Source organism: Lissotriton vulgaris, chromosome 2_1, assembly GCF_964263255.1.
Source record: "Lissotriton vulgaris chromosome 2_1, aLisVul1.2, whole genome shotgun sequence".
Taxonomy (NCBI): Eukaryota; Metazoa; Chordata; class Amphibia; order Caudata; family Salamandridae; genus Lissotriton; species Lissotriton vulgaris.
Genome location: NC_141687.1, coordinates 847,730,639 through 847,758,242, shown reverse-complemented (window position 1 = coordinate 847,758,242; position 27,604 = coordinate 847,730,639).

The following is a 27,604-nucleotide window of genomic DNA, read 5'->3' as shown; positions in this document are numbered from 1 at the left end:
CTTGCGAGCCTTTCATGAAGTCTTCAAAATCTTCTAGCCATTCCTGCCAGAGAAGACCTATGCCAACACCAGATACAAGAGCCAGAGGTTTTGGCGGGCGCAGAAAAGGAACTCACAACATAGCAAGTCTGTGCCCTACCTGCAACAATGATTTAGGGGAATTTGGCCTGGCTCCTCTTGCCTGCGACTTGTGGCGTCATTTTGTTTCTTTGTGCGTAAGCAAAAGGTTCCACAAATAACTGGCTACGAAGTGAGCTGGTGCCGTCGCGTGTGGGGTCCACAAAACAAATCACCTGGCACTGGCAATGCAATTTGTAGTGGTAACCTGTAAGTGTGGCTGGAGGAGGCTGGTATTGTGAGCATGTGGCCCAAACTGGTGAGGAGAATGACGTAGAATGCCCAGAAGTGTAGCAGATCCAGTAAGTACACTGTGTGTTAATTTTACTGTTATTATTATTATTGTTTATTTTCCATTGTTGATTGTTTTTTTGCTTGTTTTCTAGCAGGTGCCTGACTTCAAAATGGCTTCCCTCAATTCCTGGCAGCCTATTGTAGAGTCTGCCAGACCTTAAGATGGCCACCGAGCAGGGCTGACTCCTTGAGAGCGCATTGGGGTCCTGGAACCATGATAGCCTAGGGGTAAGGGGAGAGTTATCAGCCACGCAGTGTAACACACAGCGCCATGGAAATGAAGCCGGTGCCACGAATGCGACTTACCGGGTCAGTCGGCAACACGCGATTTCCTGGTTAGAGGAAGTCATGTGAGCATGACCAATATGAAGTGCTCGACTATTGGCTGAGCAAGGGGCATGAAAATAGAGAAGGGACCAACACTGGTCGTCCATGTTGGGTGGACTGGTTGGAAGCATTTAAAATAAAACGGCGCAGTTGGGAAAATGGTGCACTTAGTGAATAGTGATTATAAAATGTGACAGTGACGAACCTAACAGTGAATATACTTAAGAGTAAAATTAAACATAAATATAAACAGGAAATTAAAAGTTAGAGTACATTGGTACTACATTGTACATTGGTAGTACTTAAAGGTTTCTGCGAAAGCCAGAGTTTCTTGGTGGATACACTTATATTTTTCCAGAAAAAGAGCATATTCAGATTAGTGTGGTCCAGTCCTCCTGTTGGTTTAGGCCAGAGTTCAGGCTATCTGTCCTGATTATCCATTTCAACTCCTCCTTGTTAAGAAGTAGATTCAGGTCACCTCCTCTTGGTGGTATTATAACTTGGCTTATCACAGTCCAGCGAATGTCGTTTTCAGAGTGTTCCGTGGAAGTGAAATGTTCAACCAACGGAGCGTTGGAGGTCTTACAACGTATTCTGCTCCGGTGTTGTGAAATCTGTAATTTGACTTTTTGCTTAGTTTGTCCAACATAAATGAGGTTACATGGGCAAAAAATTGCATATACAACATTGCAACTATTACAGTTTGTGAATGTTTTCAACGCATTTTTAATTTCCTTGTAAACAAATTCCTTACTTTCAACAGTGAAGTCACATACCACACACGTTCCACATTTCGCATGGCCCTTGAGTGGTGTCGTTGCCCAGTGGTCATTAATGGTTCGTTTAAGTGGGGTAGGGGAAGGTAAGGCCGCCCTCACTAAATGGTCTTTAATATTCTTGTTTTTTTTAAAAGCAAAAAGTGGACGTTCCCAGTTCAGTTGTCCAGAGTTTAGGATATGCCAGTTTTTTTTAATGGTTTTCATAATCTTGTTAGACACACTGGAAAAAGTTGTGACACACACGAGTTTGTTTGTAGTGGGCTTAGGTTTATTTATCAAGAGGGTCTCACGTGGGCAATACCATGCCCGCTTCATGGAATTTTTTATGAGGCGGCGGGGATAGCCTCTTTGTCGCAATTTGGTGGCTAAGAGACTGGCTTCATGGAAATAATCCTCTTTGCGGAAATTGTTACGTCTCAACCGGAGGAACTGAGAGTATGGTAAGCTATCCTTCAAAGCTCTAGGGTGACAACTATTATAATCTACAGCAAATGGGCTGAAGCAAGGGTGCGTGCTGGCCCCCCTCCTATTTAATCTATACACTGCGGATTTGGGAGAGGCTCTAAAAGGTGCCAGTTTAGTAGCACCCAGACTAGGAAACACAAGGCTACCACTTTTACAGTACGCCGACGACACAGCCATTATGGATCATACGAGGATAGGCTTGCAAAGAGCTCTAACGGCCTTAAACAGTTTCAACGTTGCCAACAGCCTGACGGTCAATAAAGGAAAAACCAAGGTCATCATCTTCGGATCGTTCCGTCATAAACGGCACGCTCAGTGGCAGCTGGGGAACGCTCAAATACACTCAGTGGCCTCTTATAATTATCTGGGGGTTTGGTTTTCGGAACGGGCAAAAGCAAATGTCCATCTCAATCATCTGGCCTCAAAAGCTAATAAGGTAACACACCTGTTAAGACAACTAAACCGGAACCTGATCAGCCCCTCTGCTAGCCCAATCTTGATAGCTCTGAAGGCAAAACTTCTGCCCGCAATCTCTTACGGGCACTTGGCATTCCCAGGGAAGTTGGATGCACTCCTCTCCTCTGCCCAAATTAAGGCGTACAAGTCGGTGTTACATATCCCAAGGTCCGCCAGGAGAACTAGGTTGAGACTGGAGCTTGGCCTTGCAAGGCCAGACGTGATTGGCCAGGGGGAGCTCATCAAACTGTACCTAAGGATATTAAAGGCCCTGGCCAACTCCTTAAAATACCATCTGCGCCCCATCTTTGAAGATCCAGCATCGACATGGCACATTAGGCTGGGAAAAGCAACTAAAGCCCTTAAGTTAGTAGAAGAAAATCTACCGCGGCAGGACATCCCGCTGAACTTTTGGAAGAGAGCTATCAATAAACAAGTGAATGAAATCTCCTTTGAACTTGATCACAGATCCATCCGTCGAAGCTCCAACTTGGAATCCCTAAACAACTCCTACACGGTGGGCAAAGCACAACCATATCTAAGCGAGGCCATTACAACACATGCCCGAAGTAAAATTCTATCCATGAGGCTGGTCACGCTCGGGATAGCTGATTTCAACCCAGCCTGGTTCCAAAAAGGGGCCCCAACATCCTGCAGGCTTTGCACATACAAGAGGGAATCCTGGTTGCACCTTCTTTGCTGCTGTCCTCATTTCAAGAGCGAACGTCGGCGACTGCTGCGCCCGATCTGTCTCAATCAGAGCATTACAACATGCTCAGAAGCATCAGCCCTGTGCCTGTCAACGACCAATACCATGTTCCTAGCGCGATCAGCGAAATTTGTTCATCAAATTAGTATAGCACTAAAAACTCATAATGAGAGTACCTCCCCCTAACTCAGTATACTCACCACAACAAGTACTGATATGAGCTGAACAGACCAGTTGTTCCACCGAAAAAGTCACCAGCTCGCCATTGCAACCAACAACGCAAAGTCTTACCCGTACCAATATAAATGCTGGGAACCCCTAATTAACGAGACTAAGACTGCGGGAGTTGCACTCCTCTGTACCCATACTGCTTTCCCCTATATACCATTATCCTAATCAGCATAGGTATACCTCTTTACTCTTTATTTTATTTAGAAGGATATTTTTAGAATTATTGATCTTTGTACTTACTCTTTTACTGTAAAGATTTTAATTAATTGTGCAGTCAATAAAACCTTTGAAACCTTTGAAACCTTTGACAACTATTATAGCTAAGAAGCGTGTTCTTCTCAGTGGGTTTATGGTAAAGGGAAGTATAAAGTAGGCCATTCTGATGCTGGACGTTTAAATCCAAAAAGGGAATAGATGTTTTACTATGAGACAGTGTGAATGTAAGCCCACTGCAGTTATTGTTCAGCCAGTGTAGTAGAGCTGGGAAGGCATTGATGTCATTACCCCATATCATGAAGACATCATCTATATAACGCCTCCATGTGAGGATGCCTTGGTAGAATGGATTGCTCTCAACAAGAATTGTGTTGCATTCCAACCAATCCATATACAGAATGGCCAAAGTAGGAGCAAAAATAGCTCCCATGGAGGTGCCACGGACCTGCTGGAAGTATTGGTTGTCATACACAAAAAAGTTTTGCGTAAGGCAAATCTCGAGTAGCTGGATTATGAAAAGGGTAGGGACCCTATGCGGACGAGTTCTCTGGTCCAGGATGGTTTCCATTACTAACAGTGATTCTCTCTGAGCAGTTCTTAGCCATGTTATCCAATGGGAGGTGGATAAATGGCTAAGAGCATTAGCTCGGTAATGCATGAATATCGCTGACTTTTCAGCGATATTCATTTATTGCGCCCGATTTTTATCGCATTTGCGATAAACCTTGGTAATACCAAGGTTTATCTGCTATAAAAATCGCCGCAGCTCAGCGGTAAATTTTTGTCTCTAACCAAGCAATAGCGATAATTATCGCTATTGCTTGGTAATATGCCCCATTGTCATTTACAAAGCCAATAACTCAAACTCTCGTAAATGCGAGACCTATTGCATTGCAAATGCTCGTTAGCAGTTTTTGGCCGGATTTATGGGCAGGTGGGCTGTTCTTTACAGGTTATTTCCCATATATTACCATTGTTTTAAACTCAATGCTTCTGTAATATGGCCCACTGTTATTTTGCTGCCAGGGCCTATTTTGTGTCCCAGTCTGACCCTAGTTGTATTATGACTTCTGGCCACATTTGTTGTAATATTATTGTGTTTGTCGGTCGACGCCTGAGCCACAACAGGGCTATGCAGGTGTGTGGTGTGTAAGGCCTGGAGAGACCTGGGTTGGTGCTCTGTGTAATTAAGCAATTTGCTATAGCTCACATCAGCAAGAGATGATGTCTCCAGCTGCAGAGAAAAACTCGTCTATGCCACGAGACTTTTTTTCAATATGAATTTATTTCCAGTTGTTTCATAACGAATTTCAGCCCCCTACTTATTAGTGAGTTGTGGAATAGAAATTCTTGGTGCTTTATGCTTTCCGACGTTTACACTTTGCCCCAGTGTATTTCAGGCTCCAGGCCTTCCTCGGGGCCTCACATCCTTCTGCAATTAAACCAATTCGCTCCCCTTTACCCGCTCCCCTTATGCGTTCAGGATATTGCTTTGCACGTATAATGGTTCCCTTCAGGCAATAACTTTCTTTTAGGCAGTGAAGGGGGTGGCCCTTAACTGTGAAAGCCTAGGGCATGACAGCACCCCTGTCAGGGTTGGAAAGGTTAACCTGCTCGGAATATTGGTAGAAACCCCCATGTGTCCTGTGCTGTCATCGCGAGATCAGCATCTACCAAGTTGGGTCCAGCAACTTATTCATTCACCACCCTGGCCACACCAGCTGGAGCGGAGGCGGCCCAGAGTGGAGTATTAATTGCTGCGGCCACCCAGGAGGAGCTGTGAAGCAAGGGAGAGTGTAAACATATTTAAGAAGCATAATAAGGAGCGCAGCTGAGTGGTAAGGCTGGATTCGGAACTGAGCCACCAATGAGAACATTCCTGTGGTAGATTAGCAAAGTTTTGAGCCTGGAGTTCTGATGAAAGATGGCAGTGCGGAGGCAGGAGAGGTGCTGAGTGCTCGTGCCCCACACTGTGAAGAAATCTTGCCCTAATCACAATGTGAGTTCTAGGGCGCGCTTGGGAACACTGTACTTTGTCACAGTCTAAGCTAGCTTTGCTTTCTGGGTTCTGATTGGGCGAACAACTTCTGTTTGATACCTCAACTTTGGGTTTGGCCTTCTCACTAACTCAAAAATGCTTTATTTGCAGCATCATGTTTGATACAGTCTATTGTATTTCAGATCAGCCAATAATCTTTTAATTTAAAATGTGTCTTGGAAGAACATATTTCCCTTTAGTGCATGTATCGACCGGTAAACGCCCTGCAGTTTTGCTGTTGATACCTCACACTACTTTGCTATGCAGTCTCTTACTGAAAGAGCTCATATTTTTAGGTTTCGACCTTGGTGGGGGCACTGCGAAGCAGTGCCCCTCCCAGTCGAAAGCTATTGTTTACTATATGGGGGACTTGAATCCGCCCCTTCTTCCATTGGCTAGCTCCATAAATGGAGGCTAGCCATTGGAAGACAGCATTGTCAATCAGTCTTTCCGAGTCAAAACGCGATTCGGGGGCGTTTCTGGTGCTTTTTTTAAGCCCCACCCCTTTTTCCCGGGCCGCGCTGCGATTGGCTGCCGGCCCGGGACACCCCGTGACGTCATTCCCGGGCCGCGCTGTGATTGGCTGCCGCCCGGGACACCCCCGTGACGTCAGCCAATCACAGCACGGCCGGGGACCTGACTTGTTATTTTTTTTTCTTGCTTCGGCTGTTAATTGCTTTAATTTTTCGATTGTTTTTCTCGCCTAAAATATCCCGCATGCCAGGTCCTGAATGGTGTTCATTTTGAAAAAAAAGTGGCGTAACATATTTGTTTTGGCTCCTGATAAAACAAAGGTGACAGGAGTAACTATCATTTCAATAAATCCTACCATATTAACATGTTCTGCTTCTGAAATTGTTTACATTGTGTAATTATTTGCCTGTGAGCAGCATTCTGCCCTTTGGGTGAATGGCATGTTCTGTGGGAGCTGGCATTTTGTCTTGTTATTGAAGAGGTGACGTTATCTTTCGCGCCTGTGCATGGGGAGGCGCCTTTAGAACGGCTGCGCCTGCGTGCTGGAGAAAGCAGGAACCGAGAGCTGCAGAGAGCCGGCTGCTCAAGGCCAGCCCAGCAGCCACGATGAGCCGCCATAACTGGATGGAAGACGTGGACCCCTGCGACCTGTGAGCCTCTTGAGTGCATGTGAATGCTGGCATGAGGTGGCACATGCCGGCGTTTTTATTCCTGCTCTGTTTCTACATGTAACTTGTGTAGCTCGGCGTAAAGCCCTAGCGCCAGTGTGTGCCTGGTGCTGGGGTCAGGAGAGATGGTATCACCAGAAGGGCTCTGGTTGGGAGCTGCATTTCTTAGTTTTCAAGACACGAGCCCTTTCCTTTTGCGTGTTCGTGAATTTGAGAATAAGCTAACCCTCTTGTCAGTGCACTCTGGCACTCGACAATTATTCAGAGAACCGGAATTCACTATAGTTATACGGATGGGGGCGTTTTTTCCACGTGTTATGGACACGCCTTAGTAAGCTCCGTTCGGGTCTTTCCACTTTTGAATATTACTTTGGTTACATGCAGACGTGGGGTTGTGTGTTTGTTGTGAAGGTGGGCTCCTCCCCCAGAGCAAAGGATGGCACGGGAGTCCCGGCCCACGGCTATTTCTGCTATAACCCCACCCCCAGTTGGGCGTTTAGTTTGGACTTGTTTGCTTCCCAACCTCGGTTTGGGGATCGAGACCTTAAATCTTCTTTGTCGTGTTTTCGAGTGCAAAATTACTTTTAATGTTCAGTTCTGAATGTTTTAAAGCCACCGTGCTCCTTATGTCCCTTGATGTTTTAGTTTAGGATTTAATTGAATATATATAAAAAATTCTCTATAAATGTGGAAGGTAAACACGGATGTGTTAACAGTTTCAAACAACAATGAAACTTCTAAAATGCCATTGGTCTTGAATAGAATGGCTCAAGACAGGTTAAAAAGTAAGTACAGGTTTACGAAATACGAATGAATATTATCAGACTCGAATGCTGTAGAAGATTTCAACAATACTACATAAATCACTAGGTATCAATCCTGATATCAGATGTGGAAAATCCCAACCTCTATAATTTCACTTTTAGCTTCAATAATAATTTATCTATAATTTGCTCAGGGCAACTGTTAAAGTTTGTATTTTTCTTTAACATAATTACTGAAAACAAAATGCCAGTTTATCCCTTTTCACCTATCAGTCACTTGCAAACTGTTCTCCATGTTTAATGGCTCAACAATGTGGTGCATACCTCCTCAAGAACCGGATACTTGAGGAACGGGCTTGTTTCCCCAACCTGTCTAAATCGCACCTAGCTTACCACACTTTCTAGATTACTACATTGTGCCCAGATCTGAAGGAAAGTTAAGGGGTTTTACAAACCGGTTGAGGTTATTAGAGGAATAGTAACGGCAGCTCAGGGAGCAATCAAGAGCAAGCTGCTGCCTGTTGTGTAACCTTGACCCGATTCCTTAAATCTTCAATTGACGTAGTTGAGAATCGTTTCTGATGAATTGTAAATCAGCTGATCAGAGTGATAAAGTGTGGCGGCCACACCACTAAAATATTCATTTTCTCAGTGTTTACCTCTCGCCTAGAGATTACAGTCCAGTTTTCACGGAACCTCCCTTCAACACTCCTGTGACACTAGGATGTGTTAATAACGAGTTAACATTTACGGGCAGAGCAGTACTAATGGTTTGAAGATTGTATATTTATTGTATATTTCTTGATTGTGTCATTTTTTTAGCGTGATTTTGTGTTATGATTGTATGCATCTTTAATGTATGCTGTTGCCTCCCCGGTTTTATTTGAGTGCATAGCTAACAGCGCAGGGACCTGGAAGGGGCTCTGCGAGCCTTACCTTATGCTCAGGGAGCAGTCCCACAGATGCGAAATGAACAACCTCCGCCGTCCCTTGCCGTCCTCCAGTGATGGCAATGGCACCGACCAGGTTGTAGGTTGGGGTCGGGAGAGGAAATCCTAAACGTTGTAGTGCCTGTTCTCTTGTAGGTAGGCCTGGTTATATATGTTACGTGGCTATATGGGAACCCATCTGGGAACAGCAACCTGCAAAAATGGTTGACATCAAACTCAGGGTTGTTCTCTGGTGTCTCAGTTAGTAATCCACTAAGAAGGAAACTTGAGGTTTGGCGTTCAGGGGAAAAGGAACCAGAAAACAAAAAGTAGGGAAAGGCAGGAAGCACAGCCATTGGAGGTTGTGTATAAAGAAAGGATAAGCGCTCCTGTGCAAGTAGGAAATGAGCAGTGAAGAGAACAGCCTCTGGAGTCACTCCTACAATAAAGACAATGTGCTTGTGCGCGTGTGAGTAGAAAGGTATACATGGAAGCGCTCCTGTGCTGGCACTTCAGGCTCCCCCAGGGTTGAAATGGGTTTATGGAATGTGCAAGCGCTCCTGCGCTGGGAAATCAAATGTGTAAATGTGAACACGCCTGTACTCACCCAAACGGCAACAAATGACAATCCTCTCCTGCGCTTGTGAAAACAAATGCAGGAATGCAAGGGCTCCTGCGCTTGCACAATAGGTAGATATGATAATACGCTCCTGCGCGTGAGAAATAAAATGTGTGAAGGTGAGCGCTCCTGTGCTCACTCAATTGGCACCAAAGGACAACGCGCTCCTGCAGGTGTGAAATGAATGCAGGAATGTAAGCGCTCCTACACTCGACAATATGTAGTAGTGACAGCGCGCTCCTGCGCGTGTGAAATCGAACTGTAGAGTTGCAAGTGCTCCTGTGCTCATACTGTAGACCCCACTGGTACCGCTGGTCAGTAGTCACTGGGCTGCTGCGGTACGCTGGAATCCAAAAGGTTTGAACAGGCCAGCTTCGCTCGATAACAGGTGAATCCCCGATGGATACCGCGGAACAAGAAGAGAGGCTTGCAGGATAGAAATAGAATAATGCCGGAGAGAGAGGGGCGGCGAGGAAGAGAGGGGAGAGTGAATAGAGGGGAAGAGAGAGTGACGGGGAAAAGAGGGGGGTGAGAAGATGCGAGATCGCGATAGAAACTGAAGAGATTAGGAGGAGTGTAGAGAGAGTGAGGGGACGGGTGATCGTGATACAGAGGGCGTGTAACCCCTGGTGCAACGTTTTCAGAATAGCCATGGCCTGGCCTTTCACTTCCCCTTTCTTTGTACTGTAAATCTAGCCTCAGACCAGGACTGACAGCGGCCACCCTATTTCCCACAGTCCATTGAACCAGCCAAGTTCCACAACAGTGCTTTCCCTTCTACTTAAACCTGGCGTCTCCAACAAGTGGCTTGTGAGCTACCAGTAGCTCGACGCTTACCAATGAGTAGTTCTCTTATGTGCAGCCTACTAAACATGAAAGCCTTTGCTTGGTCGAAATATTATTAGTTTGTCAAAATTTAAATGCATATATTTGAGACGAAAATGTGTGTGTTTTCAGAACTGACAGGGTGATGTTTGGAGAAAAAGCATTTACATCTTCAAAATAAATGTATAGCTGTTATTTAAGTTGGAGAGATGTATCACTCATATTGTTACCTTGGTGCATGGTGACTGCTGCTATGGCTGTTATGCATAAGCAATGTAGATGCAATGCAAATTTATAGTGTTTATTTACTTTACTGCTGGCAACCCTGCCTAATGCACTGATGTATTTACTGCTGACAGTCTTTGATCGACTATCACATCACTTATAGTAGCTCGGGATACAATGCCAATAGCTCTAACTTTGGCAAAGGCGAAACCGTTGCATTGTAAATGCTTGTTTTTTTATGATATCCCAAACACTCATTCCCACCCTATATTTTATTTATTTTTATTTATAAAGTTCTCTATAGCGCAAACTTGACCCAAGAGGGTATCAGAGCGCTTTACATTTACGATCATTGCTTTACAAGTTACATCAGATACAAGAGCATAGTAAGGTACAGTGCACATAAACAATGTTTCAATAAATCGTAGGAGGGAGGGAAAGAAGAGGTAATAGCGGGGAGACGAGGAGGAACTATGCCCAATTTCCGGTAGGGAGTAGTTTGTTGAAGTGGGGGAATGAGTGAGCATGAGAGGAGTGCAGTGAGGGAAAAAGAACAAATCATGAACACACGCACATAAAATCCCAATGGGTCACTGTCATATATACTGTCCCTCCTTAAGTGTACAATTGAACCACCACTCAGTCCCACTTGACTTCTACCTTACCAGATACCTTAGATTGGATCTCTCTGTCTCCAGTGCGACCTCTTACATGTTGGACCGTTGGCCAAGGACACCCAGCCTGGTGTACCACCAGAGACATATGTATCTCTGATCGTTGCCACAGAAGTAGGTCTCCTCCTATGCTTCCATAATGCTGCCCATGGCTTGCCAGTATGTCCTGTAGCACCCGGGAGTGTGATGCTGCATCCCTCTTTTACACAACCTTTTCTACATCATTGTCTCTTTTTCGGAGCACTTTCTTCTTCGAAAAAACAATGCATCAAAACTGCAGGGCATAATTTGGCTCTAAATATGCCCTTCCATGGAATGCCCTAGTACAAACCTCTACCAAGAAAATCTCTGCACGTTTCTCAGCTATGTTCTCCACTTTCCTTCTTCCAGTGATAATTTGAATTCTCTGTTGATGGGCGACAAAGGCCTCTAGAAGGGACTTTCACTCCTGGTGAAACTAGGGCCATCCCTCCACAAAGTGGTGTGGTGGATGAAGTTGGCCAATCCTTGTCAGGTATGTGAAGAGCTTCTTTAGGATGCATTACTCGATTTTCTGATGTCTCCAGATTCTGGACAAATGTTTAGGGGTTTACAAAACCAGATTATTTTTCCTCATTAAATTTTGTGGTTTCCATGAAAATGTTGAGAAATTACACCTCGGTAGTGAAATGTGGTTTGCTGCCATCTTTCATAATTTTTCTTACACAAGCGTGCACTGCACATAGAAAAGTACATTTCATAAGATACCACCAGAGACTGGTTCGAGCAGAGAATGTCTCAGGAAGACACTGTTGGAGTGAACAAGTTTGATGTTGGTATCCGAGCAGGGCCGGCGCTAGGCATCGGCAGTGTGGGCAGCTGCCCAGGGCCTCGCTCTCAGCCCACCAGCATGGGGCCCCACTCCAGTGCAACACACAGCCGGTTCTCTTGTACTCCTGCCGATCTAACTGAAAGAAAGGTGTCTCCTTTCAATTGGGGACGGTGGGGGAGGCCTAGGGGAGGGAAAAACGTCCTTTTGTCCCAGTTGCAAGGAGACATATTTTGAAGGTTTGTCCTGCAATTAGGCCTCCTGCCCGGCTGCCCATTTAGAGACATTATGGGATGCCCTTTTCCCAGCACTTAAGCACCCCCATAGTTTTAACTTTCAGCCCACAAGCATTTCTCACACCTTCAGCTTGATAAGAGCTGTAAAAGAGGTTCTTGTAGAGGGCTGAGAGTAGGAGCTGCGGACCAGGAGGAGTCTGCACAAAGCAGCTTCCGGAGCCCTGAATGTGTCATTTATGTAAATTAGAGGGGCCTCGCACATTCCCTTTCTGCCCGGGGCCCCGAAAATCCTAGAACGGGCCTTTGTGTTCAAGTTAGGAAAATTCATGTAATACAAATTTTTTATTCATCTTACAAGGAGACAGCCAGCCAAACATTCATGCACACATGGAGTAGGCAAAACACTCCTCCCCCTACTGCTCTGTCATCAGAGCAGCTCCACCCCACCCGCAGAGTTGCAGCAGCAGGAAAATATAAAATGATAATGATATCGAGTTGTTATCATTTTCTGTTTCCTTTATTTCAGTGCTGCAAAACAGTGAGGCCACGCTCCTCCGTCTTAGTGGTGGAGCCGCCACTGCTTCCACCAACCTTTCAGACACTTTCGTTCTAGTGGTCTCTCACTAGCACACACCACTCACACACAAAAAGGCAGAGCAAGGGATGCACCATCTAGTGCCTGGCAGCTAAAGTCTGGAAGGACCACCCAAAACACATCAGAGACTCTTCATCTCTTCTTGACCTTCGCAAAAAGCTGAAGAACTGGCTTTTGGAGTCAGCCCCCAGGGCTGGCCTCACACACCTGCTACAGAGCTCCTGGATACCCTCATGGGTGATAAACGCTTAGATAAATACAGAAAACATAATACATCATAACATAAGGACATTCATCAGTTCACTTCTTGTGACCTCAGTGGCTGACCTAAGCACTCATCCCATAGTCCCCTACATTGTTTCACTCACTCTTGTGTATTTCATGCCACCTCGGCAGTCGAGGGACTTTCGAACTCCACCAGTGACTCAACATCAGAGATCTTCTGACCAACTCTGCTCTGTGAGATTCCCTCTCCTGAGAAGGCTCAAATAAGGAACAGCAACTTTCTGCATATTCCTTACTTCAAACAGAAGATGCTACAAGAATCAAAAGGATATGAGCGCTTCTTCCCCAGTACCGGTACTCACCGACAGCGCCTTGAGACGTAGAGTGCTATATAAACCCCTGATTGATTGATTGATCACACGGGCATTCCAACATGGCGGGCAGTGGAGGGCAGTGAGCCAGCGACTGAGGTAGCAGACCTATCACTCTTAAGTTTCTGTTGACCCTTATGTCCTGTAAAATTATTCCAAGAGGTGGCATTGTATCCTTCTTTGTGATACGGGTCACTTTACAATCTAAGAGTAGAAGTTCTAATGTATTATGGGCATTAATAAAAACGTTTGTCTGTTGCAAGGTTGGAACCTTTCCGACCGAGAGTTGGTTAGTCTTGCCTTGACATGAAGAGGTCTGTGGAGGGTAAATTGGAGACCAAACCCACCCACGTTTCATGTCATCGAGTGATGCTGAAAATGTGGAGGTGAATCCGTAGATTGCACCAATGCAAACACAGAAACATTTACTACAAAGAGGGACGGGATTGGTGAATCTACAACGGGGTTAAACACATGGAGATTAATGTCATTTAAAGAGATGTAGCTGTCAATAGTTCAGTCTGTGCAGTGTGGTTTGAGGGTCTGCATTCTAATTATGGATCCCTCTTACAGGGTCCTATTTCCGTAGGACATCAAATGTGACAAAAAGTGAAGACCACGACTTCCATCCACCACTCCGCTGTGGCGTTGGCAGCCAAAGCAATGACGGAGTACACTCGCAATTGAGATGGTCAACATGTTTGTTTGCCAGTATTCTCTAACCCTGAAACGTGGAAATAGTAACAGATCGTTTCCCACTCAGAACAGTGACAAACCAAAGGTGAATTTGCACAGCATTTGTCTCATAAACTCAAAACAACCCCCTTGACTGATTAGCTTTGAAAACATCCATTGCTATTAAAGTTACTAAGCAACAACAAACAGTTGCAGACTTTCACAAGTTAACACTGATAAACATATTTACAAGTGTCTTAAATTCTTTCCTACACAATTCAAAATATTGTACGCTTTAACAAACAGACAGAAGAAAAATGCTTAACTACTAAGTTACAGAGTTGCCCAGGGTGGTTGCTGACCCATCTTGAGCCACACTGAAGGACAAGGATACGACTGAGTGAGCTTTGAGGATGGGCACACAGGACGCTCATCGCAGACCCCGACACAGAAGCCCCAAAAGATTTTTGGCACAGTCCAAGATAAAACATCTGATGCTATAAATCCTTCTAGGAACCTGGTGCCTTGTGACTCACTCCTTGATGGACATGGGGTAGAGGTGGGCCACGATTGGATGTTCTTCTCTGCCTTGTAAGCAGTGGCGGCTGGAAAGGAATGGGGTGGCGAGGCAAAAGGGGGTGATGAGTCGTATGGGAACAAAATACAAATTAAATCTACTTACCTTCTCACGACCACTGTCTCTCCACCGTTCTCTCTCCGCTACTCTTCCTGGTGAGTCCAGGAAGCACACAAGCTCCCCTAAGCCAATCACAATGCTGGAATGCAGTATTATGATTGGTCTGTGTGCCGTAGTTCAGCGCTCAGATGGGGACTGGAAGCCTCCGCATGTTCTCCGCCCAGGCTATGTATTATAGCCCGGGACGGAACATGCTAAGTGTGCATGACTGTTTGGCCGGCCCAAGATGGCCAGCCAAACCGCCATGCACACTCATTTGCATGAACCACTCCCTCCCCCTTTGATACCAGCCCCGCCCGCCCTAACCCAGCCCATAGCTATGAAAAAGAAAATGATAATAATTATGTTTTTATTGTTTTATTTTTCCTTTTTCCTGCTCTGAGAGCAGTGGGGCGGCGCTCCCTGGGCTTTACTAATATTATTGTATTTCTATCCAAATCAACCCTTTCTAAAAACAGAAGGATAATGAAAGATAGGGGAAAAAAAACAATGTTCCAACCTGTACCATGCAGTTTGCATGCAAGGCGTTGATGACCGTTCATAGCTTAATATGCAATATTAGGGTTGTAACTTATGAACTGTAAGTATCAAAAGGATCTCTGTGACAAAAGCAGTAGCCCACTGAGCTACCCACATAAAATATACTGCTGTGATCTGCATGTGCATGTTGGTTGCAGCAGGTATGTAAGTCCTCTGAACTGCTTTATTATATATACTGGAAACTGCTACAAGACAAAACTCGGATCTCTCTCCAGCAGGATCATTAATCACCAGAGTTATCATGACATTTTTTGTTTGTCTGGAAGCTGCTGGACACAAAAGGAACTGTGCAGCAGGTGTTTTGTAAACCCATGATATTTCTAAAAACAGCGCCCCCTTAGGTCAGTGCCAGGTGCGGCTGCACCGGTCGCACCATCCTAGAGCCAGCAGTGCTTACGTCCTAAATCTTGATATAGCATCCAGGCCCAGCCATAATAGACATTTTGCTTTCACGCAGTATCTACACTTACTCCCGGAGTGAATAAGGAGGACGTCTGGAGGTCTTCTATGAGACTCTATAGGTAGAGTGAAGGTCAGGTGCTACAAAACAGACAGGAAGTTTATTTCAATTGGCAACCATGCAGGTTTCATGTAGAGGCTCCCATTAGCTCTGCCACTTAGCACACAGTCTCCCACAGCTCTCCCACTTGGCACCCAACTTATTGCAAGTCTCTCTGTAGTATGTCAGTACATTGACATTCACCTACTCTCTGCCTATGTTATTACCGCTGCCTATGTTATTGGGGGACATCAGCGAGGCAGCGCTCTAGTGGCCATTCGTTGCAGCTCCCCGCCGGTACATGGGGGTGGGCGTGGAGGGGAGGTAGGCAGGGCTCCTTGCCCCTCCCCGCAATCGCCAGGTCATGCGGCCAGGGCTGGGCTTACCTGTCGGTGGGGGCGTACCCCGTACTTAAACCTCAGCTGCCCACGGCTCGGCCTCTTTTCAGGCTGTCTGCCCGCTCGAGCGCTGTTCCCACCGTATCCCTTACCCAGCGGCTCGATAGGCGGTGCTAAGTAATGGAATGTTGTAATGTCTTTTGTGTTGCAGGCGAAGTTACAGGGCGATCTGGAGGCAGACGGGTACAGTAAGGGTACCTCTGCCTGGCACTGTAAGGGTGCCTGAGCCAAGGACCAGAAGCCACAGGAGGTTCCGGGAAACCGCGATGGCACCCCATTAGTCCTTCGGGCGGTCGGGGGGCCTGAACCGACGGGGGTGTGCCACACCGCTCCGCCCTGATAGGGGGGCGGAGTATAACAGAAGATCGGCAATGTGTTGCACCGTCCGAGCATGGACTCACCGTGCTGGCCGGCTCTTTAGGCAGGCGGGACAGCAAGGGGCTGCCTGCTTGGGATCACCCGTGAGATGACCCACCTAAACGTCATACGTTTGTTGTATGAAAATAAACCTGCAGCAGTTCTTACCCATAATACGTGTCCAGAGTATCATTTGGGTTGGAGATGTGATATGTGTAAGTGGGCGGGAGCGAATGACGGTATGGGCACTATATCCAGGCTGTGACCTGAGGCATTCAAATTGCAAGTGCCCAATGGACAAGTGTGAAATAGTTTCCAAACCCTACTGCTAGGCAGCTGGGAGAGAAGAGCTTTTTTTTTGTTGCATATCTATATAGTGCGAACTCGACTCTAAGTTATTGGAGCGCTTTACACGAGCACTGTATTTACATTACACATTCAGGCAGGGGGAGATTAAGTGATTTGCCCAGAATCACAGGATGTGGACGCGACCCCGAGCCTCGAACTCTGGTTTCCAGCACCAAAGTCGGCAGTCTAGCCGATGGACCACAAGGGAGGCCCACCCTTCAGGGGTGGCCTTAGGCATGTGCAAGCTGTGCACCTGCACAGGGCCGCCAAACCCCAGGGGCTGCCACACCAATATATATCCTTAATATAATAATCCTCTGAGGATGGATACATATTTGTGTGGCAGCCCTTGGCAGGGATTTGGCGGCCTCCGGCTCTGTTCCACTTCCAAACACCCTGACCCTCCCCTCTTCACTGGCCTCCGCGCCTGCGTTCCTCCGGGGGCCCCCTACTTATGCTCCCTGCCCATGGCCACCATGAGCCTAGAGCCGCCCCTGCACCTTTGCCCCCTTCTCCTCATTCCCCCTTCCTCATTCCCCCTTCCTCCATGGGTAAGCTCTTGACTTGTTGTCAGAGTGGGTGTTGTAAATGAAATGGGAGCTGAAGAATTAAAACTGAGTAAGGCCCTGCCTAGGGGGGCTCTCGTCCACATTATGTGTCATCAGATGCATTGACATAGATGCCTATTAAGCGAGTTTCAATACTATCAGCAACATCGAGGTGATTGCCTACAACACTATTTCCTTTATGTGGAATATAAACGACTAAGGAAAGTTAGGGGATGACCTCAAGCTCTGGAAGGTGGTGCTGAAGGAAATATAAGAACAATTGATTTTTTTGAAAGCATACCTGTGTATTTTTGAAAATCGCTGCTGTTTGAAATGGTATCCTCCAACATCATTCAAAAAATCTAGCATCATTTAGGAAATTTGCAAAAATAATTGTTAAGTGTTTGGGTACAGGATCTGGAGGTCATCTGCTGTCTCCCCCCTCCGCCCCCCCCCCCAATTTATGCTTGCTCACAAGGCACACCCAATGTGCCCTGGTCACTTTCCCAGAGTAAGATAATTAAAAATGACAATTTCTCATGACTGGGCACATGCCCAGACACCTCTCACTGAAAAACTACAGAATCCATGCCATACATGAAGTGTCGTTTTTCCTGTAGGAGTAGTCTGCTAAGTTGCATCCCTCTAGCCTCTCCCGGCACCCATGGCAGCATCTTATGCAGAGATTATAGCCGTATCAGTGACAACATTTATTTATTTATTTATTTTTGCAAACTTGTACCGCGCTGGGAATCGACTCCCTGAGGAGTATCTCCGCGCCTTTGGCAACATCAGAAAGCAAAAAGCCCTGTCATATATTGTTAGATGCTCAACCAGACTAATAATTAAACAGGAAAGTTTTTTGTTTTTTCCTGAAGGGAAAGTGTTCCCTACATGATCTGATTTCGAATGGAAGTTCATTCCAAAGCTTCGGGCCCGCTACTGATAGAGCCCTTCCTCCTTGTCGTGTCTTCCAGAATCTGGGGACGCATAGTAATTCACGGTCTCCAGATCTCAGAGATCTTGCGGGGATGTATGGGATGAATTTCTTCGTTAAATAATCCGGGCCTTTACCAGAAAGGCACTTGTGGATTATGCAGCAAGTTTTGAACATCCACCCTTTGTTTTACCGTGAGCCAGTGGAGTTTATTGAGAAGGGGTTTTGAAGGAGTCCGAGCCGGGGCATTGAGAACAAGGCGTGCAGCCGTGTTCTGCACAACTTTAAGTCTGGCAATGATTCCCTCATTGGCAGCTAGCAGTAAACCATTACAGTAATCCAGTCTACTCAGCACGAGCGACTGAACTAATGTTTTCCTGGTGGTATCAGGTAACAGGGGGAACACCCTTCGAAGAAGCCCAATAACATGGAAGCAGGAGCTTACTACTTGAGTAGCATGATGTTTAAGGGTGAGCTCCTGATCCAGTTTAACTCCTAGATCTTTCAGTACCACTTTGGGCTCAGGGACTGGGCCTAGATCCCGAGGCCACCAGTCAGGAGCCCACAAACGTTTGGCTTCCCCAAAGAGCATCACCTCCGTCTTGGAGACGTTACACTGAAGGAAGTTTGCTGCCATCCAATGTGCCACTTCTTTCATCCCCTGGGCAAAGGAGTTACGCACTTCAGGAGTCATGATTTTAAACGGAAAGAGGAGTTGAGTATCGTCTGCATACGATACGGGGATAAACCCGTGGGATCTCATGATGTTAGCTAGGGGTGCTAGATGTTAAATAACGTTGGGCTCAAGCAGGAGCCCTGTGGCACCCCCTTTGAGATCTCCACCACCTCTCACTGGTAGGGACCAAGTATGACTCTCTGAGTGCGTTTGGTGAAAAAACTCCTTAACCAGGCCAGCGCCTTGCCCCCAAGGCCGATGTCAACTAGTCTGGTGGTCATGATATCATGTGACACAGTGTCAAACGCCGCTCACAAATCTAACAACACCAGGATAACGGAGTACCCCTTATGCTGAAGCATATGAAGATTGTCAGCGACGGACAGCAAGGCGGTCTCAGTGCTGTGCCTGGGCCTAAAACCCGATTGGGAGGGGTCTAGTCCTCCTGCACTCTCGATGTATTTGGATAAGTGCCGGTTAACAAACTTCTCGGTGAGCTTCCCTAAAAAAGGGAGGAGAGAGATGGGTCTCAAGTTTGTGAGGTCAGTCCAAGGAATGGAGTTGTTCTTCCGTAAAGGCCTCACCAGAGCACGCTTCCAGTCTAGGGGGACTTCCCCTGACCTCAAGGACAGATTGATTACCTGCCGAATTCCGGCACCCAGATCATCCCTCAGAAGTGACATGATCCGAGCTGGAATAATATCCGAAGGGCATCCACTCTTAGTTTGATTGATTAGAGTGCTTATGTCCTCCATTGATATAGGGGGGAATTCAACAAGCTTGCTTGCATTGTTTTCTGCTGTGCTAAGGTGTGGCGGAGCCATACTGTCAACAGTTCTCAAATTGGTAGAGGTAGATTTTGAGGCTAAGATCTTAGCGTAAATGCCTTCTATTTTTCTAACAAAGAACTGTGAGATGCTGTTACAGAGTTCCTGGGACTCAATTCCCTCTGTTTCACAGGCTGCAGGCTTGATAAAGGTCTGTAAGATTTGATAAAGGACTTTAGCATTTTTCCCAGCTGCTGATAATTGGGCTGCTATGTGATGTTTTCGGGCAGACCGAATAGCTTTATGGTATCTTTTTAGGGAAGTCCTATGAATTTCTTTATCCTCTGCCTTACGTGTGACTCTCCATCGTTTTTCTCATTTCCGTGCAATTATCTTTAGTTGTCTGAGATCGTCTGTGAACCAAACTTCTTATTTTGGGGCAGGCCGTGGTTTATATGTTCTAAAAGGAACAGCATGATTAATGGAAGTGGTAACGGCTTCATTAAAGTTGGCTAGAGCAGTGGTGACGTTGTCGCCACATTCGGCCCAGTTAGGTTCGGTATATTTCTCCCTAAAACTCTCTGGTGTTAATTTATTCCAGGGTCTTCTGACGTCAGCCATAGTCCTCTGGAAGCCCTTAACCTCATAGTTAGAGCGAGTATAAAATTCAATAATGGAGTGGTCAGTCCAATCCACTTGACAGGGAGGCAGACATTTTATGGAGGTGGAGTTATATAGCACAAGGTCCAAGGTATGACCGGCTAAGTGCGTGGGTCCTTGATTAATTTGGTGCAAGCCAAGAGTAGCCAGATCAGCCAAAAGTGTCTGTGCCTCCACACAGGAGGTAAGTTCGCTGTGGACATTAAAATCCCCTACCAGGATGAAATCAGAATTCACCTGTATGTGAGGGGCCAGCGTTTCAACAAGTTGAATGGAGAAATTCCCAGATGGACCTGGGGGTCGATAGACTAGTGCTCCCTTCCTGGTTTCTCTAGAATTAGGGTTGATAGTAAAGATCAGGAGCTCCATTTGTGGGTTACATACGGTCTCAGTGACCACCACCTCCATTTCCTGTTTAAAAACAATGGCTAATCCCCCTCCAGTTTTAATAGGCCGGTCCATCCTCACTATTTTGTATCCTAGCGGTACCCCCATAGTAATGGCCGGAACAGAGTGAGGCTTTAACCAAGTCTCCGTTAAAAAGCAAAGATGTGGCTTCTCTGATGTTATGAGATCCCAGACCTGGGTAGAATGGGTAACTAGAGAGCGAACATTACACAAGAGGTTCTTGCAGTTAAGAGGTGAGTCATTAGGAGGACTGATGATTGACTTTGGCTGATAGTTGGTAGGGACAGAGGAGGTAGACCTTAGCTGACACGGAGTGAATACAGCGCTGCCAGTAAATTGTGTGAAGCATACCCTGCAGGAGAACGGTCCCTCCAGGCTCCTCTCTACCCTATGGGAGCACAGCATGGTGGCATACCTGCTTAAAGCCATTAGGGTCTGGCTGGTATACGAGAGACCAGGGCGATGGAAAGGCTCCGGGCAGGTAATAGTGTCCGCCATAGCTCCCTGCCCCTGGTCCCGTCCTGTCGCGGACTGGCGCAGACGGGCTGGTCTTTGGCTCGTCTTAGGCGCAGGAGTAGGCGCCACACTGCGCGTCAACACTGCGCGTTGGGCTGACGAGTTGCTTTATAGCCCTTGAGTCTGGGAGAGCTAGAGTGCTAACCGCTCGCCTCCCTGGATGTTCCTGGCTCTGCCCCGCCTTCCGCACCCGTGATTGGCTGGAGGGTCGGACTGGGCGTGCAGGCACAGGTCGAGCAACAACAGTAGCTGGTCCCTCAGTGCGTGTGGGTATGCAGATTATTTTTAAACAGAGTGCAACTAGTAAAATCAGTTTTAGCACAAACAGCAAATTCTACCCCTTTTGAAAACGCTATTCCAGAATAACAGAAGCGTTAAAATTATCACGAGCTCACTGAGCAGGTTAGAACAAATAAAACAATGGAGAGCAGAATGCTCTGAGAATGGCGCCAAGCGGGGTGAGGAGAAGCTGCCACCGTCCTCCTTACCGCACAATCGGTTGCCTCCTCGCTATCTTTATAGCCCTCGAGTCTGGGAGATCTAGAGCGCTAACCGCTCGCCTCCCTGGATGTTCCTGGCTCTGCCCCGCCTTCCGCACCCGTGATTGGCTGGAGGGTCGGACTGGGCGTGCAGGCACAGGTCGAGCAACAACAGTAGCTGGTCCCTCAGTGCGTGTGGGTATGCAGATTATTTTTAAACAGAGTGCAACTAGTAAAATCAGTTTTAGCACAAACAGCAAATTCTACCCCTTTTAAAAACGCTATACCAGAATAACAGAAGCGTTAAAATTATCACGAGGTCACTGAGCAGGTTAGAACAAATAAAACAATGGAGAGCAGAATGCTCTGAGAATGGCGCCAAGCGGGGTGAGGAGAAGCTGCCACCGTCCCCCTTACCGCAGCTCTCACAACCGTGAGCCGTTCGAAGGTCCTGAAATGCTGCCAAATCTCCTCAAACTTTCCGCCTTTACCCTGTTGATCCAGATAGCTGCACCATTGATGGTGGCATGTAAAAGGGGTCCGTAGCTCAATTTTAAGCCCATAGCAAATCCCACTGCTATGTGGATGGATGCTGACCTCTTTTCTGTCTTAGCCATATAACATGAATTAAACTAAAACTTGGCACAGGCTGTATTGGTGTTCTTATCATGTTCATACTCCTTTACATCACTGCTGCATTTTACATGGTGGAAACAGACACCAACTCACCAACAACACTTATATAAGTTTTGAAACTAGGATTTGCCTGGAAGTGTTAATTTGCTCTGTGATCATGTGCCCACTACAACCAATTTCAGTTTGGGGGCCATCCACACGTTCATATTCTTCCTCCTCATGCTAGGAGGATAAATATCTGGGGTTTATTTATTTTTTCAAGGGGCATGTGGATCTTGAAGGTGGTGCTGTCTTTTAGTCACATTCTCCTCAAAGACCCAGCACCGTGGAGCCAATTGCTGGCGTATCTCAGACCGCTGCCGACGGCACCACCCTTGAACCCGCAAGACCCTTGAAAAAAGAGAACTGAGGAAAATCCTCAACACTGCAATACAACACAGGTGAAAGCCTTATGTCTCACCAGTGTGCATGGAGTGAATGCATAGAAAGGTAGGGATACATTTAATGAGCCCTGACAAAGTCCCCAGACCCAAACTGGCTCACAGAATGGGCCGAAACATGTTGGCACAATTTTTCTAGGCTTAATTGAACAATTGTATTCAATACAAAACAAACCTCAACAAACTTTCTATCCATACCCAAGGTACCCTATGAATAAAAGAAACCTTTGGGTGTACCTACAGGTATTTTTAACTGTATATCTTTCATCTGGATCCTTGATTAGCCAGCTAGATTTACTTGAAGAACTCCCTTTTTATATTTGGTTGAGTCTGCCTTGGGGGTATAATCCTACCAGGGTGTGGATAGACACCAATAATGAAGCATGTCATGATAAGTGAGTGTGGCGTCTCTTCTAATATCTTTGGATATCCAAGAGGTTTGAGGATGGACTTTGTCTCTTCAAACAGAGTCCAATTCCATTCTCCCTCTAATTCATTTGAACATTCCAGTTGTTATTGTGTGTGGTACTGACTTTGGGAGAATGCAACTGGTCTTACTATCGCTCTCTACATTGTGGTAAAAAAATACGTAATTGCATGCTTGTCAGTCATTGGGATAAATAATACCAGGAGAGTACTCTGATGAAAGAAGCAACTGCGTGATACAGTCATAATGGAAGGCGGAAGTGCCACCTATGCTTGCATTTTGATGCCAAGAATCATAACTACTTGCCAACGTATGTTCCAGACCAGCCAGACTAGTTTGCAGTGATATTAGACTGATGGAGGACAACAACAAGTTTGTTGGAAGGACACAAGAGCTAATCCCTCTTGACAACTCCACAGAGCTTCTCTGTAAATAAATTAACAACTGCAGAAAATACTGACCACACTTTCATGGATGTGGTGGGGGACTGCAAGAAGCAACTATTCCTCCACCCATACAACACCTAAGCTGGAAAAAGCCACAGCCAGCAGGCGTTGATTTGATCACACTCACATAGGTAAGGTGGAAGGTATCAAGACCCATCCAACCTTCTAACCCCTACCTAGGCTCGCTCCATTTGGAAAATCTGCAGTGATCATACAACAGTATGGACTTGGAGATATGCATCCTCGCTAAGAGGCCACAAAATTAGGCAACGTTTGTTCACTAAATACGTGTAACATCGTAAAGCATTTAAATACTTTCAGCCAATATCAAATGACTCATTAATAGTGTGTGAGTGAAAAAAGCCCTTAATGACAGAATAGTGAGGAAAGATCTTTAAATGAGACCTTTTCTTTTTTTCTGCACCAACTCCCCTTATGCTGTGTGCAAACCCTGTACCAAAGCTGTGATACTCCAGATTATGTTTAAATGGGTTGTCTTAGGCTTGGCATACAGCAGGATAGGGCTCTTAATGTTTAAATGATATATACACTCGAAATCATATGTTTAAGCTGTCTGCCCTGGCTATTGAGTTCTATCTATAATGTTGCTTCTTTCTACGGCCTACATCATCTGATTGCTTGCTGTCTCAGAAAGCCGCCTCCCAATATACTTCTAAAATCCTGCATGTAAAAAGCTAAACTTGACTTGCCTCCACTTGGTTCCTTTCAGGTTGGTTCCTCATCTTTCTTTTCTTCAGAGTGACCCCCTTCTTAACTTCCCTCCTTTGCATGTTTTCTATTTCTGAGTATAGCCTCCTCTAAGTCTAATGCCTGTCTGCCTTAATCTCTCTTATTTGAATCCTGCAAAAGGTGGACTCCTAATTTCATAAATGACAACCTCTCCTGCTTAAAAACCCTGGACCTCATTTATGAGCCCCTGCGTCACTTTTACGCCACCGGTGCGTCACTTTTTGTGACGCACCAGTGGCGTAAAAAATGCGCCTTGTTATGCCATATTAACAAAGTGACGCATCTAGGTAGATGCATCACTTTGTAAACCCCTGCGCCAGATTACACCTGCGCCAGGTATAATGTATGCAAGGGGTAAGCATGGGCGGAAAATCCGTTTCGCTCGCGGATTTTGCGGATTTTCGGTAAATTCGCAATCCGCGAGATTCGCGAATCTCCCGCAAAATCCGCAAATCCGCGAGCAGCGGATTTTGCTCGCACTGTTCGCGTGAGTTCGCGGCTTCCCAGTACAACTTCGCGCCCCGCGAATAAGTGCAAAATTGCAGAAATACGATTTTAGCAAAACTGAAACTACTTACCAGGTTCAAAAGTTCAGGCTCATCATTAGTAGCCATTTCCTGTAGTGCTTCCTGAGGGGCCCCTCCAGAGTTCAGTTGCCAGTTGCAACTATTATGTGACCCTGCTCTGAACCTCAGAATAGTTACACATATGCCACAAAGGTCCTGAATTACAGCTAAGGGAGACAAGCAGGAGCCAGGCTGGAGGTTCAAATCCATTAATCAGCCCCTAATTCATTATTGTCAGTTGGGGCAGGGCAGGTGTTGTAACTAATTTTGCAACAATGAAAGCACTTAGCAAGTTCAAAAGATCACTAATCAGGAAGCACTAAGGAAGCAGGTGCCAGCTAAAAAAATATTCTGTGACACATTAATCAGCCCCAAATTAATTCAGGTCACTTGAGGCAGGGAAGGTGTGCTTGTTGCCACAATAATGTACACTGACTGGACAACCAGAGGGTGCTGTGATGAAACAGAGGGTGGCATGGGTGGGCCAGAGGGTGGCATGAGTAGTCAGAGAGTGGCAGTGGTGACAGAGAGTGGCAGTGATGAAGAAGAGTGTCCCAAACAGGCTGGACACGTAGAAACAACAAGTTCGCGAAACTTGCGACCCGACAGGTAAGTTCGCAATTTGCGACATTGTACAAAACCCTCGCGAACTCGCAGAAACCCGCGCAAACACAAAAAAAAAAAATCCGCAAATTCGCGAGAATTCGCGGATTTTGCGGATTTGCGAGTTCGCAAATCCGCAAAATTCGCGAACGCGAGATTCGCAAAATTCGCCCATGCTTAGCAAGGGGGGCGTACTGACGCAAGAAAGGGTCGTAGAAGTGACGCAGTGGAAGCTATGAGATTTCACTGCGTCACTTCTAGGACGCCGTTGCGTCAAAATCTTGCGCCTGTCTCACAGCAGGCGTAAGACTGAGGCAGGCCCTTTTACATGGGGCTTGCCCCATGTGAAAAGACGCATTGCTGGAGTTGCGTCACTTTTGTGACACACTCCAGCAATGCGTCACTTTTGCGCTTACAGATACGTCAGAAATACTGACGTATCTGTAACTCCTTTTGCAATGATGCGTCATAATGTAAATATGACGCATAGTTGGTGTCGCAAGGAGGGCGCAAAGAAAAGTGACGCATCGCTGTTTTCACGCAGCGATGCGTCACTTTTCATAAATGAGGCCCCCTATCTCTGCAACGTAAAATTATCACATCTCCTGCAGTCTATCTACATAACCAGTAGATTAACACTAACCTTGGGTTCCGTAGTAGCATGCTACTCTCTCTAAAGCGCTTCATCGCCTTGACAGGGATAGTCAGCGCTATATACATGCAATTACATTTGCAGTCAGTATGGTAAGAGCATGTGCACTTATATAGAGACATGCATACAGTGCAATAAAGTTGATAAGGGCAAGTACTTTCTGTAAGATGGTGCCTTCAATATTAATCATTTTGATAGCTCTAATAAAAACTAAAATACCCTAAGAACAAACGGACTCGAGGGCAATGGTTAGCGTTTGGTAGGAGGAAGCTGTGAAGTTGCAGGTGCCAGGTCTTAAAAAGACACCCAACTAAGCATGGGCGAATTTTGCGAATCTGGCGTTCGCGAATTTTGCGAATTTGCTGTACTCGCAATCCGCAAAATCTGCGAATTCTCGCGAATTTGCGGATTTTTTTTGGTTTGTGTTCGCAAAGGTTTTGTACCAGTTCGCAATTGCGAACTTACATGTCGGCTCGCTACGGTCGCAATTATGTTGTTTCTACGTCTGGTTCATCATCACAGGTTCCCAGCACCCTCTGTTTCACCCCTGCCACCCTCTGTTTCACCCATGCCACCCTCTGGTACATCAATGCCACCCTCTGGTTCATCATCACTGTAGATTATGGGGGGAAAAAGCAAGCACACCTGCCCTGCTTCAACTGACATGAATTAATTTGGGGTTAATTTATTAATGTGTCACTGTTTTAAAATTCCAGTCTGGCACCTGCTTCCTTATCTGTAATTTGCTTTCTGTTGCAGTGCAATTTTTTTTTCCAGGACCTTTGTGGCCTACTTGTAGCTATTCTATGAGCCTGCTGTGAGGGTCAGAGCAGGGTCATACAATTGTTGCAACTAGCAACTGAACTGGGAATTTGCGGATTTTTTTTTTGTGTGTTCGCAAGGATTTCTGCCAGTTCGCCAGGGTTTTGTACCAGTTCGCAATTGCGAACTTACATGTCGGCTCGCAACAGTCGCGATTATGTTGTTTCTACGTCTGGTTCATCATCACTGGTAACCCAGCACCCTCTGTTTCACCCCTGCCACCCTCTGTTTCACCCATGCCACCCTCTGGTACATCAATGCCACCCTCTGGTTCATCATTACTGTAGATTATGGGGGGAAAAAGCAAGCACACCTGCTCTGCTTCAACTGACATGAATTAATTTGGGGTTGATTTATTAATGTGTCACTGTTTTAAATTCCAGTCTGGCACCTGCTTCCTTATCTGTAATTTGCTTTCTGTTGCAGTGCAATTTTTTTTCCAGGACCTTTGTGGCCTACTTGTAGCTATTCTATGAGCCTGCTGTGAGGGTCAGAGCAGGGTCATACAATTGTTGCAACTAGCAACTGAACTCTGGAGGGGCCCCAGTCAGGAAGCACTACAGGGAATGGTTACTAATGATGAGTTTGAACTATGCACCTGCTGAATGCTTTCACTTTTGCAAAACTCGTTTTTCTGCAGAACAGCATTACAGCAACTGTAATGCCCCAAACAAGCTTACTTGTGAAAGTTGATTTCTAATCAAAAAGTGAT